The sequence below is a fragment of the Anomaloglossus baeobatrachus genome, chromosome 7 (assembly GCF_048569485.1).
Source record: "Anomaloglossus baeobatrachus isolate aAnoBae1 chromosome 7, aAnoBae1.hap1, whole genome shotgun sequence".
Classification (NCBI taxonomy): domain Eukaryota; kingdom Metazoa; phylum Chordata; class Amphibia; order Anura; family Aromobatidae; genus Anomaloglossus; species Anomaloglossus baeobatrachus.
In genome coordinates, this window is record NC_134359.1 from 228484828 (window position 1) to 228508466 (window position 23639).

Below are 23639 nucleotides of genomic sequence, written 5' to 3' on the forward strand. Positions count from 1 at the left end.
TGACACCTCTGCTCTACACTGTCCCTCTCCATAATACATCCTCTACACCGCCACTCTCCATAATACACTCTCTACACTGCCCCTCTCAAAAATACACCCTGTAGACTGCCCCTCTCCAAAATACATCCTCTACACCGCCCCTCTCGATAATACACCCCTACACAATACACCCCCTACACTGCCACTCTTCATTATACACCCCCTACTCAATACACCCCCTACACCGCCCCTCTGCATAATACACCCCCTACACTGCCCGTCTCCATAATACATCCTCTACACCGCCCCTCTGCATAATACCCCCCTAAGCTAAGTTGTAAGAGAAATTTTTGCTTTGTAGACTTATCACATCCATGTATTTCATGCATGGCATTTCCAATAAATAACCAACATGAAATGTTACACATTTTCTACAGTGGCCTCTTGTAGAACATGGAAAAATGTCCTCATCATTGCAAATTTTATGTGTATTACTGAACATGTATTTTGTTATACTATGTTAAACATTAACACTTAATCATTTCCAGATAAGAAAAATGTCGGAAGAATTTCCTTTTGTCTGAAAAAAATCATTTTAGTCCTATAATTATAACCAGAATTTTAACACTCGCCTTTTACAGTTGGAACGTCGACTCACAAAAGAACTTAAACTGTAATTGTGTACATACTTTACCAATAAATTATCCGAAATTTTGTGATGCTCCATACTACCACTCCTTTAACACCCAATTTGAAAGTCCAGAAAGTAAAAGTGTTTATAAATATCTCCACCAGTAATGACCCCATTATATTACTGCCAGTTACACAGGGAGTTAAAGTGTTACAATAGTCTAAAAGAAAAAAAAAAAAAAAAGGTTTTACGTCAATATTTCTTCCAAAGAATCACAGTAGGTTTTCTAAGTAAAACATGTCAAGCATGTGACAAGAATAAATAAATGTTTCAAATGACAGAAGTTGAAAATAAAATACATGACTGTATCAGTAAATCACATCTCACATGCCAGTGCTCCTGAGGTTTTATATTGATGAGAAGTATTTCTGTTAAATAATACATGTTAAGAGCTTGTTATTAATGGCCAATACTCAGAAAATTCCAAGAACTGTTTCATAACTCGGCTGTGATCCCTGCAATGGTTTCTGCTTTGGTTATATAGACGTTTTATCTGAACATTACATCCATTGAGCTTTATGTTTGCTGTGTTCTTAACTTTACATGTTTAAGTTATAATCCTAAATAGACAGTTCTGTTCTTATAAAAGTAAAATATAGCCATAGGTTATATCAACTTGATTTCCAAATGTGATAAAAAATATTTAGACTTGGATCAAAACCTTCACACACAACTTGTATATTAATCACTCCATTGACTAGGACTAAGCTTTATTTATGTCATTATACAGTCTAGACCAAAAGTTTGGACACACCTTCTCATGCAAAGAGTTTTCTCTCTTTGACTCTAAAAATTGTAGATTCACATTGAAGACATCAAAACTATGAATGAAAACATGTGGAATGAAATACTTAAAAAAGTGTGAAACAACTGAAAATATCTCTTATATTCTAGGTTCTTCAAAGTAGCCAGCTTTTGCTTTGATTACTGCTTTGCACACTCTTGGCATTCTCTTGATGAGCTTCAAGAGGTAGTCACCAGAAATGGTCTTCCAACAGTCTTGAAGGAGTTCCCCGAGATGCTTAGCACTTGTTGGCCCTTTTGCCTTCACTCTGCAGTCCAGCTCGCCCCAAACCATCTCGATTGGGTTCAGGTCTGGTGACTGTGGAGGCCAGGTCATCTGACGTAGCACCCCATCACTCTCCTTCTTAGTCAAATACCCCTTACACAGCCTGGTGGTGCATTTGGGGTCATTGTCCTGTTAAAAAATAAATGATGGTCCAACTAAACGCAAACCGGATGGAATAGCACGCCGCTGCAAGATGCTGTGTGTGGTAGCCATGCTGGTTCAGTATGCCTTCAATTTTGAATAAATCCCCAACAGTGTCACCAGCAAAGCACCCCCACACCATCACACCTCCTCCTCCATGCTTCACGGTGGGAACCAGGCATGTAGAGTCCATCCGTTCACCTTTTTTGCATCGCACAAAGACATGGTGGTTGGATAGAAAGATCTCAAAATTGGACTCATTAGACGAAATCACAGATTTCCACTGGTCTAATGTCCATTCCTTGTGTTCTTTATCCCAAACACGTCTCTTCTGCTTGTTGCCAGTCCTTGGCAGTGGTTTCCTAGCAGCTATTTTAGCATGAAGGCCAGCTGCACAAAGTCTCCTCCTAACAGTTGATCTAGAGATGTGTCTGCTGCTAGAACACTGTGTGGCATTAACCTGGTCTCTAATCTGAGCTGCTGTTAACCTCTAAGGCTGGTGACTCGGATAAACTTATCCTCCACAGCAGAGGTGACTCTTGGTCTTCCTTTCCTGGGGCAGTCCTCATGTGAGCCAGTTTCTTTGTAGTGTTTGATGGTTTTTGTCACTGTACTTGGGGACACTTTCAAAGTTTTCCCAATTTTTCGCACTGACTGACCTTCATTTCTTAAAGTAATGATCGCCACTCGTTTTTCTTTACTTAGAATTTGTATTATGGCAAGAAAAAAGCAGCTAACAGTCTATTCAGTAAGACTATCAGCTGTGTATCCACCAGACTTCTGCACAACACAAGTGATGGTCCCAACCCCATTTATAAGGCAAGAAATCCCACTTATTAAACCGGACAGGGCACACCTGTGAAGTAAAAACCATTTCCGGTGACTACCTCTTGAAGCTCATCAAGAGAATGTCAAGAGTGTGCAAAGCAGTAATCAAAGCAGAAGGTGGCTACTTTGAAGAACCTAGAATATAAGACATATTTTCAGTTGTTTCACACTTTTTGGTTATGGTAAGTATTTCATTCCACATGTGTTAATTCATAGTTTCGATGCCTTCAATGTGAATCTACAATTTTCAGAGTCCTGAAAATAAAGAAAACTCTTTGAATGAGAAGGTGTGTCCAAACTTTTGGTCTGTACTGTATAATAATTGTAAAAATACTCACTCAGATTAACAAACTTTTAACAAAAGGAAAAAGATCTGATCTTTCTCTGTAAATTGCGTTGTTCATTTATTTTCCCCTCTGTTTACTCCATGTAATCACCATCCCTAATTTTTCCTTCTTTGTCCCCATAATTTTCCAGTTCATACCCTACCCAAGATTTAAAAATCAATAAAAACCATTTAAATTAAAAAAATATTCAGAGTACTGATACTGATACTTTTAAGAAATCAATGGCTTTTAAGTTCCGGGTCACCAGTAATACAGATTTTTTTTTTTCTGTTTTTTAAACCAAAGAAGAAAAGGAAGCTACCTCTTATTTCACTAAAGTTACAACTGAACAGGGCCTGCACCTGCATCTGGAGAACTTGAGCAAGTGGTAGGGGCCAAGACACCTGGTTGTCCACCCTGCCCAGATGTGGACACTGCAGGTATTGAGCTGGCAGGAGCTATTATACAGTTGAAGCCTGAGTGTAAGTGAGCTAGCTCCAATTCAACTCATTTTACTATATATATATATATATATATATATATATATATATATATATATATATATATATTTGTCAATCATGAAAGCATTATTATTTAAGAGATTGAAAAAGGAGGAAGGAATTCTCTCCCATGCTCATCAATCCATGGCCTCTTGAGACCTGCCATGTGTGTACATTTATGAAGCTCAGCCTCTTGCTGGTCTTCATAGGAGACCATTGATTTTTCAATACACTGCAATATGACAGTATTGCAGTGTACTGTATTAGTGAGCTAGATTTCAGGTCAATATATATATATATATATATATATATATATATATATATATATATACTAACTGTACTACCCGGCTTTGCCCGGATTAATAACTGTTGTTAACAAATTACAATGTATTAACAAAAAAGTATTCTGCACACAAAAACCACAAAACAAATAGATAGAAATGTAATTATTAAAAGGCAAAAACTAAGCTAATAGAAGCATTTCACAACATATATTTCAACACCACAGATATTCCACACAGATTTAACTAAATTGGCCAAGTAATGTGCTCCGTCTGTCTCTTTCCCCGTCTGTCTCTTTCCCCGTCTGTCTCTTTCCCCATCTGCCTGTCTCTGTCTGTCTCTTTTTTGTCTGTCTCTATCTCTGTTTTTTTCCCCATCTGTCTCTTTCTAGGTCTGTCTCTTTCCCAGTCTGTATCCCCGTCTCTTTGTCTGTGTCTTTTCCTGTCTGTCTTTTTCCCTTTCTGCCTCTTTCCTTGTCTGTCTCTATTTCTCTTTCTCTTTCCCCGTCTGTCTCTATCAAGGTCTGTGTCTTTCCCCATCTATCTTTGTCTGTCTCTCTGTCTCCTCCTTCCCTGTCTGCCTGTCTCTGTCCCTGTCTGCATGTCTGTCTGTTTCTTTCCCCATCTGTCTCTTTCCCCATCTGTCTCTTTCCAGGTCTGTCTCTTTCCAGGTCTGTCTCTTTCCAGGTCTGTCTCTGTCTCTTTCCCCATTTGTCTCTGTCTGTGTCTTTCCCTATCTGTCTCTATCTCTCTGTCTGTCTCTGTCTCTCTCTCTGTCTGTCTCTATCTCTCTGTCTCTTTCCTGTCTGTCTCTCTGTCTCTCTCTATCCGTCTCCCCACCAACATCTTATTACCTCACATATAAGCTTCTTATACTATGAATGTCTTTTGTTCGTATAGCAACCAATCACAGCTCCTACTAATAACCTGTAGTTCCAGGCTCCATTTACTTTAATGCAGGCATGTTTTTTGGAGAGTAACTGTAACTGTAAAGCACGGGGTTAAATTTTCCTGTCAAAACATAGGCTACGACGTTCTCTGGGTCACATGAGGTGTCTGTGCAAAATTTCGTGATTGTAACTGCCACAGTACGGATACACTTTTCGTTTCATTTTTTCCCCATTATGTAGATAGGGTCAAAATTGTTTGGTAAATTGGAAGGTATGGGGTTAAAATTTCGCCTCACAACATAGCCTACGACGCTCTTGGGGTCCAGACGTGTGAGTGTGCAAAATTTTGTGGCTGTAGCTGCGACGGTTCAGATGCCAATCCCGGCCATACACACATACATACATACATACATACATACATACATACACACATTCAGCTTTATATATTATATATATATATATATATATATATATATATATATATATATATACTTAGATATACCAATATATATATATTTATTTGATAAGGTAATGTTGGCTCCTGAAGATATAATCAAACAAATCGGAACAGTCCAATTTAAGCTTGATGGATTACGGTGATGAAATCAAAATGTTCTACTCAGGCCTATAATAAGAGGACTTTTTTAAAGCGCCAATAGCTAGAAATCATTGAAATGCACTGAAGCTTCATACTGTCATACTCACTTTGTGTGAAATGCGGAACTACTGGTTTCGATGTCACTTCTTAACAAATGGTTTTCTCATACTTTCAAGACTATAAGGATCAAAAATACCTGTAGCAAAAATCCAATACAAATTAGTCCTCTTTCTTGCTAGAAAAAGCTGTTTTTTTAATTCCACCTATTCTGGGTAACCATCCTATAGTTTAGGGTTCTCAAACAGGCAGGCTGCAGGTCACCTGGGATCTCCAGACATCCTCAGGATGGCAGAGAGCAAGCCAAAAGATGAAAGCACAAGTGCACTGATGCCCCTTAACGAGATCCTGCCAGTGCACATCATCAGCGGGTGTCAGCTGTACATCATAGCTGACACCCTGCTGCAAGACCTATGATCAGTGTTAGTAACGATCATGGGTAGAGATGAGGTTCGGTGTTTGTACTGAACACAGACTTAAAAAAAAAAATACAGTTCGGATTTGGAGTTCGGGTGCTTTACATATCAACACCGCTCGCAAGAGCATCGCTGTGCTCGGCCAAGTACGAGTCACTTGCATTGTTTGAACGGCTTGCACTGGGGGGGTAACAAAAGCGTGATCAGATGTAGTGTACACCAAAAAAAACTGCAAAAATCCCTCCCACCATCCCCTACCCCGTAAGTGATCTGTTTATGGCTGGCTGCATGTGGGCAGACTTCCATTGGGGTTCAGGTCAAGTCTGGTTGAACCCGCTGGCCCGAATTACCACAGTCCGCTCATCTCTAATCACGGCCATTTAACACCTTAGATACTACAATCAATAGTGACAGCAGTATCTGGATGGGTATTTGAGGGAGGGGGCTCCTTCATTAAGCTGTTAGTTGCCATGGCAAAATGAAAGTGAACAAAAAAATTACATCCGGCGTGACCCAAGATGTGCATGTATCCATAACCCATACAATGAATCCCATAAAAAAAGAGAAATAAAAAAACAAGAAAAATGCAGCTTTCTCATTATGCTGACACAAAAAAATGAATAAAAAGTTATCAAAAAGCAGAATATAAAAAAATAGTATCACTGAAAACTTCCTCTTGTCCCGCAAGGAATGAGGCCCATGAACGTATTTTTTTTCTATGTGTGGTCTGTTTACCTGGCCAAATTTGAGATCCCCGCTCTAAATCAATGTCTGCCTTGACACATGTAATAGGCCAGTTAGCCAAACTAGAGGAATCCTCAAATGGAAATACCACCATTCCCTGAAAGCAATATGGGGGCTTTGCCCCTAATACAGAGTAGGATACAGGTTGACTGGGTGAGAAGTCAAGCGTAATGGCTTCTTTGTGGAAACTGGACTCTTCCATGGTTCTGCAAATCTATGTGCTCAATTCTACCCTCATCCATCTAATCAGTACGCCACTCTGCATGACCAGGGACATTGCCTGACCTATAGGCTTCTCCTTGACAGCTTGGTGGCCTCGTCTCTGCAAGAAAAAAACAGTAACCACTAGATCTGCATGAAACCAAATCACATGAAATTCTACATCCTTTCATCTTTTTCTCGCCCTAATATTGCCTTGGCACTTGTAGTATGAAGCTTTGGATAGATTTGGAAAATACAACAGTGGTCCATGTGCAAGGTCTTAATTAAAAATGGGAAGATTTGTAACACCAATGTTTTTGGTCATCGCCATATTTCATTACCAACCCCTTGAGCTAGGTGGGCTTGATGTTATTATTTTTTATCATTGGGAGAACCGGTGACATGACTAAGCTGCCCTTGTAGAGATAGGATTCAGGGATATAGGTAAAGAGGACCTGTCACCAGTTTTAGCTTGTTATAATGGAGACATCATAAACCAGTGGATGCACGCTGAATAAAGCTATTTTTTTAAATTGCAGAGACATTAATACGGTTGCTGCGGTGGAGTTGTGTCATATGGGCGTCTCCGTTCTCCAGTGCCGGCGCCTCCTCTTTCGGCCATCTTTCTCATCCTTCTTCTGAAGCTGGGGTGCATGATGTGTCCTACGTCATGCACACGCGCTGGCATTAAGGTCCTGCGCAGGCGCACTTTGATATGCCCTGAGCAGGGCAGTTCAAAGTATTGTAGTGCGCCTGCGCGGGAACGGCTAGTGTGTATGATGTAGGACGCGTCATGCACACAGGCTTCAGAAGGAGGATGGAGATGGCCGAAAGAGGAGGCGCCGGCACCGGAGACGCCCATATGACCCAACTCCACCGCAGCGACCGTTTAGGTAAATATTATAAAGTGTTTTTTACATTCTACACAGCGGCCTGGGCTCTTATGTACAGCATGTTAGAATGCTGTAGCTTATAGGCCCCAAATCTGCTGACAGGTTCCCTTTAACCTGCAGATTAACCCCATAGCTGAAGGTTAATAGCGTTTTTATACGACCGTTTCCCTTTAAGCTCTAAACTATGTGGGTTTTTCCGTTGAGCAGAATGTTAAGAATTTGCCTAAAATTAGTAATGAATTTTAAACTCTTTTTACAGTCCAAATAACATTAGCAAAAATAGAATTTTTAATTGAAGTACAGTATATATTCTCCAGCGTTGTCTCTTCCTAACAGCAGGGATATCACAGTTAAATATTAAACAAAGATTAGGCAATAATGTATGTGACTGCTCATACGTGGGAAGCTGCAGATATCAGCAGACTGAATTATGGCAGTAATGTATTCAATAGACGTAATTGGATATGTTTCTGCAAATAAAGTATTTCAAATATTTTAATTCTTCTTTGATCTTTTTTTTTTCTCTTAAAAGTCCATGTTTAGGTGCAGAGATACATAGCAGACCGGTTCATTTTTCATCTCCCAAAGTAATGATACTGCTATTTCACTTAACCCCAGAATATATTGGAATGGACCCAGAACGAGAATGCTTACATGTACTATATGTCACAATAGCTAATCCATGAGAACGGCAGAGTAAGACTGTTCTTCTGCTACATCAACATTTAACAATCACCTGTCAGCTCTCCAGACTATATCTCCAGAATATTTGCATTCCCTATGAAATAGTAATACTGGCGCACCTTAGAACATTACATTACGTCGTTCTTCCGTTATTCCTCCTGAAAATGTACGAATAATTGATAACTGTGTGTTAGCATTCCATTTATCTATAGAACGTGTCTACAAAATGGCACGGGGAGAAATGACATGTCTCATTGACAAGCGGGTGGTGGCACCCCGTAATCAATTTAGAGGAACAACACCACAGAGAGCTCTAAGAAAGGATGCTCAAGAATTTAATAAGGAATGTAAAAAATAGACATTTCAGAGACTGTCCCGCAATCACAACCACATAAAGGGGTTGTCCGGTGTAAATTGATAAGTCTGCAGTCACTCTATGTGTCCCTCTATGTCACTGCAGACTTATGAATCCTTCCAGCGCACAAAGTGGGTGATGTGTGGATTTGCTAGTTTCTGAGCCGGGAACAATGATCATGTGACCGCAAGTGTGCGATATTGGTGTTCCCGGACAGACCCGACTACTGGGAGTGGCCTCACTCCATAATAATGTATTTAGGCCGCTCCCACTGAATGGCTATGCCCACAAGTCGGACGCACCCACTCCATACACTTGTATTGATGGCCATGACCACTAGTTGGATGCACTCACTCCATACAAATGTATTGAGGTTGCTCCCACTAGATTGCCATAACCAGTAGTCGGATGCACTCACTCCATACAAATGTATTGAGCGAGGCCGAGCCCACTGGATGGCCACGACCACTAGTCGGATGCACTCACTTCCTACAACTGTATTGAGGTCGCTCCCACTGGATGGCCACGCCCACTAATCAGATGCACCTTTTCCATACGTATTGAGCAAGGCCGCACCCACTGGATGGCCATGATCACTGGTTAGATGCACTCACTCCATACAAATGTATAGAGTGAGACCAAGCCCACTGGAAGACCACTTACACCACAACATGAGCAGTCTTTTCCAAATATATATATGATTCCCTATGTACAGACAAAAGTAGCATGTCATCATTAATCCAACATAGGCAGTGATGTACTGTCGAGCAGAGGGGAAGAGAAAAACTGCTTTGTCGATGTGAGGTGAAAGGAAGTAGGAGAACTGCTTCCTAAGCTGGAAGACATCATTGGAGGGCAGAACGGGAAGGTAGTTAGCAATAACCTGCTGGTAAGTTCTTAGCCCCATCAGAAAAAGAACCATAAGTCCTGGATCTATGATGCACTTTATTGAACTTACAATAAACATCCAGGCTCAGCTACATCAATCATCTCTCTCTTGCCCATGGGCTGTGTCTCGTATTACAACTCATTCTCAATCACGTGAATTGGGCTGCAATACTAGACACATTTCACGAACAAAGAAGACATTTTCTTTTTCATCCTGGACGACCGGTTTAATTTATAAATAATAATTACTGGCTCATTACATTGGAAGATCATGCCATATTACATTTTAATAATACATAAGGTAGAAATACTGATGATCCCGCTCTCCTTTTAGCCATTATTGTGTATATTACAATAGGCCGTATTAACACTTAAGGGTGCTTTACATGCTGCGACATCGCTACCGATATATCGTTGGGGTCACGTCATTAGTGACGCACATCCGGCGCAGTTAGCGACATCGCAACGTGTGACACCAATGATCGACGATCAACGAGCGCAAAAATGTGAAAAATCGTTGCTCGTTGACACGTCGTTCATTTCCTTAATATCGTTGCTGCTGCAGGTACGATGTTGTTCGTCATTCCTGCGGCAGCACACATTGCTATGTGTGACACCACAGGAACGACGAACATCTCCTTACCTGCGTCCACCAGCAATGAGGAAGGAAGGAGGTGGGCGGCATGTTCCGGCCGCTCATCTCCGCCCCTCCTCTGCTATTCGACGGCCGTTTTGTGATGTCACTGTGACGCCGAACGCACCTCCCCCTTGAAGGAGGGATTGTTCAGCATCAACAGCGACGTCGCAGAACAGGTATGTGCGTGTGACGCTGCCATAGCGATAATGTTCGCTAAGGCAGCGATCACCACATATCGCACCAACGACGGGGGCGGGTGCTATCGCGCATGACATCGCTAGCAATCGCTAGCGATGTCGCAGCATGTAAAGCACCCTTTAGAGTCATTGGCGGACACAGACAGAAAAGGATCTCTGTGTAGGAGCAGTATATGGGCACCTTGCAGCCCAAGAACTCATCTTAATGCCCAATTCCTCCTGTTTTGGAGATAGACATGGGCCCCCGTACCTGCTGGGCCCCTGGTTGCACCAATGATATGTCCACCCCTGCTTAGACTACTAGGAGATATTTAAAGTGAAAGAGACCACTGACAAAATAACTCATGTACAAACTTTGTACAGACAAGCAATCACCGATTTCAATACCCATGCCCAAATATTATGGCTACTCTCTGCAGAAATCACCACTGCTCTCACCATGAAATCCATCATTCCTAATTAGGCACATATAAATATATATTTTACATCCTGCAGATGTCAGTATTTCCATTGCTTTATATGAAGAGATTTAGTCATTGGCAAAAAGCTTCTACTGGCAGCAACTGCAATGGCTACATCATAAGAAAATTATTCGTTAAAGACGGCAACACAGTGACTACGCACAAAACGATTAAAAAAATGTCAAATCATTCACCCTGATTAAACCACTGGGAATTTATACTGATATATTTACTGGTAATGGCCATTTTATTTTACACTTTGACCTATAGGCAAGGGCGAAACTATACGGGTTCTACATTAGTGTTTCTCTACATTCCAAAGTGAAATACCCTGTATGCAAACAAATAATATCAAAGTTTCCCCAGAAACTGTGCTGCTTTTTAAAATGACATGCAAATACCTCCACGGGATATGACATATGTTACTGGACTATTTGTACCACAGGTTGGCAACCTAGAGTCTAGAGCATCTAGGTCAAGGGTCCACAACTATTCTAGCTTGAAAAGTGGTTGTGAAACCAATTGTAGCCAAAGAAATTGTAAAAGCCCACAGGTGTGCCTGTTTTAAGGGTATAATACCCCGATGGTAGTTGTGGAATCAGGGTCTCTTCTCCTATCTTAAGCTGGTCTCAGATGAGGTAGCAAAAACCTGGTGGCTAATTCCTTTTAAAGAGGTTGCCCACTACTAGGACATGATTCCACATGTTTCCCCGCAGGTAAAAGAAGTACTCATCTCCTGTACTGGTGCCATTGTTGCAGCTCACATGCTGTTGTCACGTCACGTGAGCCCCGTGTCCAATCAGCTCCGGCTTCTCTTTGCCCGCCTTCAGACTTCCTGTTGATTGCTTGTTTGGTCCAATGGCGAGGAGACAGAAGCTGACAATGATTGGACACTGGGCTCGTGTGATGTCACAACCCCACATGAGACCCAGCACTGCAATTCCGGACACCGCTAGAAGGGCACCGGTATGGGAGGTGAGTATAGGTTTTATTTTTTTACCTGAGGGAAACATGTGGAATCAGAAGGGTTTGACATAGAACAGGACAACCCCTTTAAAGACCTGCACTCTAAAAATGTGTTACATGAGCTACCCAGTTTATGTCAGCTGATGTGATATTATTGACCAGTAATGGTGAAGCCACAGGAGCTGTGTCCACTCCCTCAACTGCGAGTGCTGAGATCGCTCAATGTCTAAATCAAGGTTCCCCAACTCCAGTCCTCGAGGGCCGCCAACAGTGCATGTTTTCAGAATTTCCTTAGCATTGCATGGGTGTTTGAATCATCAACTGTGCAGGTGATTAAATTATCACATGTGCAATACTAAGGAAATCCTGAAAACATGCACTGTTGGCGGCCCTTGAGGACTGGAATTGGGGACCCATGGTCTAAATGATTAGACAGAAGTAGGGGGCTCCCTCAGTCACCCCCTCAGTGCCCACACTGCACACCTTAACAAAGGACCCAAGATCTGCCATGCAAGAAGCTTATTAGGCTGCCTGGTGCAAATGTAGAATTTCATGAAAAAACATAGAGTCCTCAGAATAAAGCTACCATGTCATTTATACTGTGCAGTGAAAACTATAAAAACCCCAAAATCCATGGCAAAATTACTGTAGTTTTCTAACCCTTCTTATTAAATAGTAAAATACAAAATGGTATACAAAACAGATTGGAAATCACCTGAAATTTAGTGACATTATTTCTTAGTAGGTTGGTGTCACATCTCATCACTATCTTTTCAAAATCCTTAAAAATGTATTTCAGTCTCATCAATGAATTCTGATCTAGTAGTCTGGGCGACCAGACAGTAAGAGCTTGTTCACACGTAGAGTTTTTTCATTTTTTTTCTGGTTTTTTTTACTGTTTTTTTTTCTGTTTCTTTTTGCAGAAGTAAATCTGTTTTAAAGTAGAAGCAAACTATGGCTACGTGCGCACATTGAGTATTTGGTTGCAAAAATGTATGCACCATTTCTGTATCTCTAAGCAGGAAAATGTTCTGTTTTTGCCGCATTTTTTCCAATGCGTTTTCGGGGCATTCTAGGATGGAAAAACACTACAAAAAACACTGAAAGAATTGACACGCCGCAGATTTATTTCTGCACCAAATCTGCAAGGGACAAATAAGTAGCGTGTGCACAAAACGTCAAGATTTTCATTGTATTTGCTAGCATAAGGAATTGAATGCAGTTTTGTGACGAAACTATACAAAATATGTGAAAAAAACACACTGTGTGCACACAGCCTAAATGGGAATTTTAATATTTCATTCACGAAATGCGTTTTTGCATGTGCTTCTAAAGCTGAAGTATGTTTATTTTTATGCAGCAGGTCAATTCTTTCAGCATTTTGCTGCATATTTTTACCCATTTAACATAAAAATGCCTCAAAACTGCATAAAAAAAACATAAGAAAAATACAAAAAAAGTGATCAATTTAATTCTGAAAATACTGTATATTTCATACCCCCCCAGCCCCCCCACCCCTTCTAAAAAAAACCCTGCAAAAATAAAGCATTGTGTGAGCATGAACTGATAATTAAAAACACCAAGCCACCACCTTCAGTTTATCGCTTTAAAGGGAACCTGTCACCAGGTTTTTCCCTTATGACCTGTGGCCACCACCAGTGAGATCAAATATACAGCATTCTAGAATATTGTATATAAGAGCCCAGGCTGCTGTGTATAACGTAAAAAACAAATTTATAATACTCACCTAGGGGGGCGGTCCAGTCCGATGAGCGTCGCTGCTCTTGGTCCGGCGCCTCCTCTCTTCTTACGATTGCCAGCCTCCTGCCCAGGCCCGTGTGCATGGCGCATCCTGCATCATTAACAGAGATGCCTCCATTGCACTCCTGGGCTTGCGCAGTTTGAACTGCTCGACTGAGGGCAGAGCAAATTACCGTAGTGTGTATGCGTGGGCGGTTATTGACCTTTTCTTGTGCCTGCGCAATAGAGTACTTTGCAGGTCGGGTCAAACTGTGTCCACGCAGAAGTGTGTGGCGCCCCTGAATACATCAGGGTGCCACAGGGAATTGCATCCTTACCTAGGGTGCAGGGCCCACCCCCCATGGTTCCAGGTACCCAAGAAACCGATGTCACTCCTATCTGCACTACAAAACCCAATCACCTCACATCAGTCACTGTCAGACACACCAGTGGGTTGGTCTAGCTGGAAAATGGGCCAGCCACGTGAGAAATGGGAAGACTGAAAGAGGGAGACAGAGAGTGAGGAGTAGAACTAAGTGATCTTCAGAGAGGGGGAGCTGGGAGAGTGAGCTCCTGGGGAGCTACGGGAACTGTTTGGGGCGCAAGCAGTGATTTGGGTCCAGAGGAGTCGGGGACCGGCTGCAGGGACATTGGACAAGGGTGTGATGGACGTAGTCTTGGAGGACTGTCGGCACCAGAAGGGCCCAACAGAACTGACCAATACCGAGCACGACGGGGTACAGGACCCTAGGTCAGGAGCCGATTCAACCGCCTGACAATTCACCTGAAAGGGAGAGGATCTTCAAGGACAAGCTCAGAGGTTGAGGGCATCAGCACAACGAGGGGGACAGGGTTTTTCCAGACATAGTAGCCCACTGAAGTCCCAAGTGCCATCCCTTAAGAGCACAGCTACACTACACATAGTGAGTAGGGCCCCCAACAGCTTCAAGCCACTGGGACCATCAAAGGACAACAAATTGTGTATGGAAGCAGGCTTTGAATCACTAAATGACACCGGTGGGACCGGGCACTTGGACGGGCTCCTGGCAGCGGCAGCTGTACACAGAGACTTTGGTTTACCTACAATCCGTGTGTCTCCTTTCTAAACCTCATCCAACACCATGACTACCCACAGTGAGTACCCTGGTCCCCTGCACCCTGTCCTCCCAAATCTACCAACACCCTGAGCCTGGGGCCTTCCCTACCTGCGGAGGGACTGACACTTTGCTGCTTCACACCATCTGCCCCGATACTCCTTCCAGCAGTGGCGGGACTCCCATTACCGCAACCCACAGGTGGCGTCACGAAATTTTCCCCTGTAAATATCCCCCTTTTAACAGATCAAAGTGTCCGCCAAGCCGGGTCCGGACCCCTCGAGCCACGACGATCCCGAATCCGAACAGCCCGACTAACACCGGGGCAGCACAAATGCAATGGCTCTCCTCTCTGTGAATGGCGCAGGACACATCATGCCGACGGGGCTGAGAAGGAGGATGACGATCCCACAATATGGAGGAGGCGCCGGACCGAGAGCAGCGACACCCATAGGACCGGACTGCCTACTAGAGGAGTATTATAAAAGTGTTTTCTATGTTCTACACAGCAGCCTGGGCTCTTATATGCAGTATTCTGGAATGCTGTACATAAGAACCCACCGGTGGTGGCTGCAACTCATAAGGGAAATACCTGGTGACAGGTTCCCTTTAATAATAAAATACAAAAAAAGAGTTACTGTATATCATAAAAATATATTCAAAACCTTAGAGTTTATATATTTATTAATACAGTTCTTGTGTACAGTACCTTAACTCAAGGTAGGCTTTTATTATCTAGGACACTATTAAATCCTGCAATGCCTACAAGTAATGATAGCAGCCATGTGATATTCCTGCCTGCAGCCTAAAAATATGTACGGTCTCCTAGGAGCAGGATGTTCTCTTTAAAAGCTGGCTGCTACTGCAACTCATGTCAGTCTGTGCATTGATCGTCCATTAGTTCTGCTTCAAAAGGGCTAAGAAAATGCATTGTGGAATATGACTTTATATGTAGGAAAGCTTTGATTTCAAAATATAAAAACACTAACATAATGGAAGCGCATTGCATCTCAATACATACTGTCAGCGCCGTGAACTGACGTTCTGGGTATGGGAATCCATTGTCACAAATTACTGCACACAATTCAAATCGATTGTAATAAAATACAAGTTCATCCAACAAGCAAAGTGATTCTGCAATTTGTAGGAAACCTTACGCAACAATAATTGTTTAAAACTGAATTTATTAACCCAAATACTTGTAATTACATGGTTTGTGGTTAGCTTTAGCTGCACTGAGCTGCTGCGGTCTTTTAACAGCTCCTTAAAGGGAATCTGTCAGCAGTTTTTTCCAACCTCATCTTAGAGCAGCATAATGTAGGCAAAGAGATCCTAAATCCAACGATGTATCACTTAGATTACTGGGTGCAGCCGTTCTGAGTCAATCTGAATTTTTAGGTTTAGCCTCCGCCCACACCAGGCTCTCTACAGTGATTCTACATTAACAGTGAGGTACAATTACAGCAGGGGGTGTGTCAGTCTGCCCTGCACATGAGTTTTTAGTCCTGTAATGATAAGGATCCTGCTGCTGAAACAAACATAGCAAATAAACAAAAGATGAGACTGACAAAACAGGCATGCCTGAACATTATGCGTTAACCCTTGAAGTATGTTGCCTTCAACTTACATAGCAAAAGCCTGCTGATAGATTCCCTTTCAAAGGGAACTTGTCATGTAAAAAGAATGCTATTAACTTGCAGATATGTGGTTAATCTGCACTTAGATCTTTGCTACTGGGAGGAAAAGAACCTTATTCCTCCCAGCAGCCTCAGGATTTCAGTCATAGAGGAGAGGCCAATGTGGTTTCAGTCGCCGCTCTGTACATAGTGAGCGGCAGCTGTAACCACTCCCCCCCGCCCTGACTGACAGTCGCTCAGCAATGCATCAGTAGAGCGCTGGCTATCAGTTAGCGCCGGGGGTGCGGTTACACAGAAGTGACTGAAACTGCGTTGACCACACCCCTATTACAGAAAACCAGGGGCTGCCAGGGGGAATAAAGTTAATTCCCTCTAGGCAGCGGGGCTAACAGTGTGATGACCACATGGCATCAGAACACTATTAACCTACTCATTAATCTCATATGTGCAGGTTAATGATATTCTTTTAAATGGCAGGCAGGTCACTTAATTTTACAGGGAAATAGTGCAGTCGTTACGGTCAATTGTACAGCTGCAGCATGTGACTTAACTATAAAGAATTATTTTTAAATTTATGAATGAGTATTGTCGAATAGTTCATGGAAATATAAACAATATTGCAATTTACTCGCCATTAAAATACTTAACTGTTCTTGAGATAGTAACACTCTGGTTTTCTTCTGTTTACGGTTTGTTACTCTGGAGACCGACCACTGCTAGACATGCGTAATGCTTACAAGCTGTTTTCTATTGAGATTGTAAGCACTGTTTTGAAACTGGTCAAGATCGCTGGAGGGCGCAGTTATCCCCAAATCACGGCCAGATTCAGCACAATGCTTACAAACTACACAACAGATGTGGTTCGTCTCCTAGCCATCAAACTGTAGAAAAAAATAATATCTCAAGAACAGCTGCAAAATTTTAATGAGTAAATTGAATAAGTGCTTTGATTTTACAAGCGCTATTGGACAATATCAATCTTTGAAAATCGGAATATCCCTTTAATCTTGCAAATCAATCTAAATTAATTAACTAAAATTGCTTTATACCTGCCCTATGATCATTTACATATGAAAAATGTAGAAGTGCTGTTAGTAGATGTTTTAATGTAATTTTTTAATATGGAAGCCAACAATTTAGGCTCTTCTTACAAGGTATTGTGTAATGGAGAGTAGTGAATGTATAATTTGTGTGAAATTACATAGGTTGTCCCCTACATTTACAATGATGGTCTATCCTTAGGATAGGTCATCAATGTCTGATTGGCCTTGGTCCGACACCCTTCAACCTCGCCGATCAGCTGCTCTTGGTTCCAGTGGCGGCAGCAGGCAATGCTCAGTTCCAGAGCTGCTCCATCTTCTAATAGTGGCTGCGACCAGGCACTGCACATCTGCCTCCCATTCAGATCAATAGGTGGCGTATGTGCAGAACCCAGCTGCGGCTACTATCAGAAGATGGGGAAGCTCCGGAACTGAACATTTGTGTCTGCCTCCTGCCATCACCAATACCGAGAACAGCTGATCAGTGGGGTGTCGGACACCGGCCATTCAAACATTGATGACCTATCCTAAAGGTCGCTTTACATGCAGCGACATCACTAGCGATGTTGCTAGCGATTGCACCCGTCGTTTGTGCGTCACGGGCAAATCGCTGCCCGTGGCAAACAATATCGCTTGGACTCGTTACACGTACTTACCTTCCTAACGACGTCGCTGTGGCCGGCGAACAAACTCTTTTCTAAGGGGGAGGTTCGCGCGGCGTCACAGCCATGTCACACAACGGCCACCAATAGAAGCGGAGGGGCGGAGAGCAGCCGTATGAACGTCACGCCCACCTCGTTGCCGGAGGACGCAGGAACGCTGTTGTTTGTCACACTTAGCGATGTGTGCTGCCTCAGGAACGACGAACAATCTGCGTACCAAACGAGCAATGATATTTGGGAAATGAAGGATGTGTCAACAATCAACGATTTTTGTAAGTATTCGGATTGTTAGCAGTCGCTCGTAGGTGTCACACGCAACGACGTCGCTAACGAGTCCGGATATGCGTCACAAATTCCGTGAACCCAGCGATATCTCGATAGCGATGTCGTTGCGTGTAACAGGGCCTTAAGAATAGACCATCAATGTAAATGTAGGGGACAACCTCTTTAATTTCATACAGGAGCAGTGCTTTAAATCCTTTGCCCCCGTAACATACTCATCCTCTGATGTATTCATCTTCGATTACTGTCCTAACTTTCCTAAAGTTTGAAGATACTGCCGAATTCAAACAATTTGCAATTCGATTCGGGAGGATGAACAAAAAAGAACTCACAATTTTACACACTGCTGAAGATTGCATCAGCAAGAGAGGCCACTCATGATATCAGGCACAGATGTGCACACTTCCTCATAATGTGCTTCAGCTCTAACATCATATGGTTCAGAGTAGCCAATCAGATGGAACTATTACATGGAATTTGTGAGTAGAATTTTGAAATGTAATCTGAAGACAGCATGCAAGGGTTAACAGATTTCAATGATGCCTCTCTTATCAACATTCATGGTGTTGTTTACTTGCAATGATTGATTTAGCACCAAGACCTTATCACTGCTAAATTATATTGCCTTTTGCATGCCCCCTCCAGTGTCTAGCATCTTGCTGTGAATGTACAATAACTATACAGAGCCTGGTGTGGGCGGGGGAAGTTCTCAGAGCTCTGCTGCATTGCTAAATCTAAAAACTCTGATTGTATCAGAATCGCTGCATCCAGTAAACTAAATGATGCATCGTTGGATTCATGGTCTCTTTGCCTACATCAGGATGCTCTCAGATGAGGTAGCAAAAACCTGGTGACAGATTCCCTTTAAAAAAAAAAACTATAAAAGATGAGGACAAAGAAGCCAGTAGCCATTCTAGGAATGTACAGCCTACAGAAGAGGTCGCTCATCATTAGGCTACTTTCACACATCAGTTTTTTTCCATCAGGCACAATCCGGAAAAAACGGAGAAAACGGATCCGGCGCCAGATCCGTTTTATCCTTATTGATTTGTATTACCACCGGATTGTGCCTGATGGCCTTGCGTTGCATCCGGCTTTTGCCGGATCCGTCGTAATTGGTTAATGCGGCGGCCGGATGGAACGTCTCTTGTAACGTTTTTTGTCTCTGCCAAAATAACGCATCGCCTATGGACGCCGGATCCGGCATAATGCGGCAAAAAACGAATGCGGCCACCAGATCAGTTTTTTTAAACTGAGCATGCTCCAATTTATTGTAAAAAAACAGATCCAGCAAAAAAACGGACAAAACGGATGCAAAACCGGATGCGACGGATCTGTTTTTTTACGGATCAGGTATACCAGATGCGTAAAAAAAAGGATCTGATGCATCCGTTTTTGCATATTCTGCGTCGGATCCGTTGCATCAGGCATACGCCGGATTGTGCCTGATGCCAAAAAACTGATGTGTGAAAGTAGCCTTAGGCCCGTTTCACACGTCAGTGAAAAACACAGACGTTCTTCACTGACGTGTAAAACACGCACATGTCCCTCCGTGTTCCGTGATTGACGGCACACATGGGTTGTCCATGTGCAATCCGTTATCCGTGATTGCATATGGACATTACTCACCTGCCTTCACTGCTGCTGTCCATGGTGCTGATCTCCTCGGGTCTCCAGCGTCCGCCCACCGCTCTCAGCACCTACTTCCTGGTCGGGTTTTCCTGCTCTCATGAATATTCATGAGCCAGGTAGAAGCTGCCGAGAGCAGAGGCTGCACAGCGAATCGCAGGCAAGGTAAGTTGAAAATGTTTAATATTTAATATGTCCGTGATTTTCTGGTACGTGTTTCACTGATCACACATGGATCACACCATAAGTGTGGTCCGTGGGTCATCAGTGATGCCAGAAAAATACTGACTTGTCTCCGTGCAGCGTGCACGTGTGGCTGTGATTCTGCACGGAGACAAAATCAGTGAAAAATCACTGATGTGTGAGCAGACCCATTGATTATAATGGGTCTGCGTATGTCAGTGATTCTGGTACGTATAAAAAAAGCACAAACGTACCAGAATCATTGACATGTGAAAGGGGCCTTACAGACAGATTTAAAGGCCTAAATCTAATTGTGGGTAATAATAATAATAATAATAATAATAATAATATTTTTACTACAGTGCTGAAAAATTTTCAAATTCAAAGTCTCAGTCTGTGAATAAATAAAGCGTTAAGTGACAGGGAGGTGTTGAACCTGCAGAGTCTATGTAACTGAATAGATTGATCTATAACAGCATCGGCTTCACTCTGGTTGCCTTCGGGCCTATGAGTAATTGACAGATTGTGAGCAGCAGCCGCAGCTCCCACTTCCTCTTGATTTCTTATACATCTGAAGGCGGGGAGAGTGAAGCCAGTACTGATTGGATGCAGGTCTCTTGTGACGTAACAATTTCACGTGAGGCCCGTGAGAGCGAATGGTGACACTGCTGGAACAGCACTGGCACAGGAGGGGAGTACAAGCTTTTTTTTTCCAGTGGGGGCAAAGAAGAGAAACGAGAAGGGGTTGACAAGTAGTAGACAACTCTTTTAAAGAGCGCAAACAAAAGGGGTTTAATACACTGCGAGATATGTTACACAAGAAGAATGTCTTTTCTGGGCAATTAGAAGCTCTATACATTGAAATTTGCATCAAACAATTAAATTTTGGTGGAAAACTCAACGCACCTGGTAAATTTGAATTTTCAAAAGATCTGTTCCTCTTTAATCGTCATCAATTGCCACTAACATATACCTCCTGGAATAAGAGCCTGTAGAAAAAAAAAAAGAACTGAGATTCCTTTGTCTAAGCTAATAAAATAATCATAATTACCACAAGACACAGATCACTATCTGTGTTATTTAGGAAAATAATTCAACAAAGCCCTTGGATACTTTCCAAAAAAGCCAGATTTGCCTTTTCTACAATTAGAAGTAGCATCATAATGATCAGTCTTATCACAACAAAAGGAAAGTATATAAAAGAATGTGCTGGCATATCCAGGAGAAGCAAGGCCCAAAGTAATCATGTATCTGTCAAATGTTCAGGCATAACTTAAAGGGAACCAACCAGCAGGATTTTCATATATAAAGTAATGCCAGTGCTATACTGTCCCTAGGATGCTGAATGTAAGCATAGCTTTTGTTCAGAGATTGAATGTTTTATTTCAGAAATATGAGCAAGTAAAGTTCCAGCAATGCACTGCTATTTGATTAACAGGTGCAACAGGAAGGGAATATGTGGGTCGGATCTTGCTATCTATACCCGCTCCTATCTGTCTGCCTGTGCCTGAATTAACTTCTATGACGGCAACAGGGAGTGGAAGGCCAAGCAGGCAGACAGGGGTGGGAATAGATAGCAAGACCTGACCCACATATTCCCTTGCTGTTGCACCTGTCAATCAAATAGCAGTGCATTGCTGGAACTTTACTTGTACATATTTCGGAAATAAAACCTCCAATCTCAGAACAAAATGTATGCTTACAATCAGCATCCTAGCACCAGTATAGCACTGGTTTTACTTTATATATGAAAATCCTGCTGGTTGGTTCCCTTTAAGCTTCATTTATATTTTTGGGTTTTAGATGTTGTTAATTTATGCTTAACATTTCTTAAAAAACACTATGAAAATGTAGTACAATCTGCAGTCATCATGTTACAGGGCACTAGCAGCTGAGCAGATTGATGTATAGTTTTATATAACCGCTCTTTTCAAAATTTATTTTTCATTTTTACCTATAGTTCCATTTTAAAGAGTAACAGTCATTTTAATTTTTATTTCATAAATAAAAATATTAGAAAAACATAGTGATATATCTTATCAGAGAATTTTACTTCTTTCACCTCCTGGACTGACATTATCCTCTCGATTCATTAGTAAAATCTGTAAAATGTATATTTGGTAAAATATAAACTTTCCTATAATGGAGTTAGGAGATGACAGCTGGTGCTTTTAAAGTTTTATGGAGAAGGAAAGGGAGGGGGCAAGAGCTGAAGACAGTTTGCAGCAAGTTCTGCTCAAGCAACAGTTACAGTTCTCCATAGAAATTTATGAGCACCAACATCTACCAATATCTCAGTAATGGGGAAAATCTTTATTTACTTTTATATCAAATATCAATCGTGAATTGAGAAATTTTAGAATGAATGATCAGTCCTGGAAAAGAAAGATGCAGATTCCTCTAATAAGAGATATTACAAAGTTTATTAATTTCATGTGTACTATTTAGTTATGGGGGGGGATCAATGAATACTCTTTAAATTTGTGATATGGAGTAACAGAAAAACAACAATCACACATTTTCATGGTAACATTTCTTTTGTAAGTAATCTTCTAATCAATCATTTACTAATAACTAATATATGTATTCAGGGCTTTAAGGGAATCTGTCAGTAGGTTTTTTATATCTCATCTGAAGACCACATGCTGCAATGCTGCAAGGGTTAAAATAGAGATTACAGCCAAGTGTCTCTTATCACAAAGTGTGTAGCCTTACCATTACTGGACTCAGGAGCACAAGAGCTCAAGTCTCACTCCATCCCATTTGTGATTAGCAGTTTTTGTCTATAGATTTGGTACATACAGAGCCTGGTGTGGGTGGGAGCAGCTGGTTAAGCTCTGCTACATGCAGCCAGTAATCTAAGGGATACATAGTTAGATTCAGATTCTCTTTGCCTATATCATGCAGCTCTCAGATGATGTAGCAAAAACCTGCTGACAAATTCCCTTTAATAGGAACATATGCAGGGTTTTAAACAGTGTAGAATTAAGGAACACATTTACATATTACACACATAATTACATAAGTACATATATATAAACTGAGAAACACATGCACACAAAGTGAAAGATACATACAGCATATACATACATGCACACACACTTTTACATATCCTGTACATACATACACACACAAAAATATATACATAATGTAAAACACACACAAATACATATTATAGTCACAAATACACAAACTATATACAGTATATGCCAATACTTCTGTGCGATCACTAAAATTCTCTAATACCTGCCTTATGCATTGGTATATGTTTTGTAGTTAGAATGTTTTTCCAGCTAGCACCTGTTCACACCTATTGGATGTGCGGGTCCATCTTTTTGTATATTTGTAGAGCACTCCACCCTCTAACCAGGCTGTGTTTACTCCCCTTTATAACTGGAATCTAGCTGCCCAGACATGGAGGTTTCAACCCAGATAGGGGCATTTCAAGTTAGGTTTTTAGTCTAGCTGCCAAGACATCGAGGTTTTTAATCCAGATACTGACATTTCAAGATAGGTTCCCGGTATACAGAGATTACCTTGCCATGGTGACTGGGCTCACATGCATTGGCC

At 41.8% G+C, this 23639-nt stretch overlaps 1 long non-coding RNA gene across 1 annotated transcript in view; it reads right to left on the reverse strand.

Annotated features, from left to right (window-relative positions):
* LOC142245316 (uncharacterized) overlaps nucleotides 1–23639 on the reverse strand; it is a 146970-nt gene that overhangs the window by 16411 nt on the left and 106920 nt on the right. Inside the window, exon 2 of the long non-coding RNA XR_012724764.1 lies at nucleotides 20976–21058. This is a non-coding gene — a long non-coding RNA (uncharacterized LOC142245316). The remainder of the gene's footprint in view (nucleotides 1–20975; nucleotides 21059–23639) is intronic.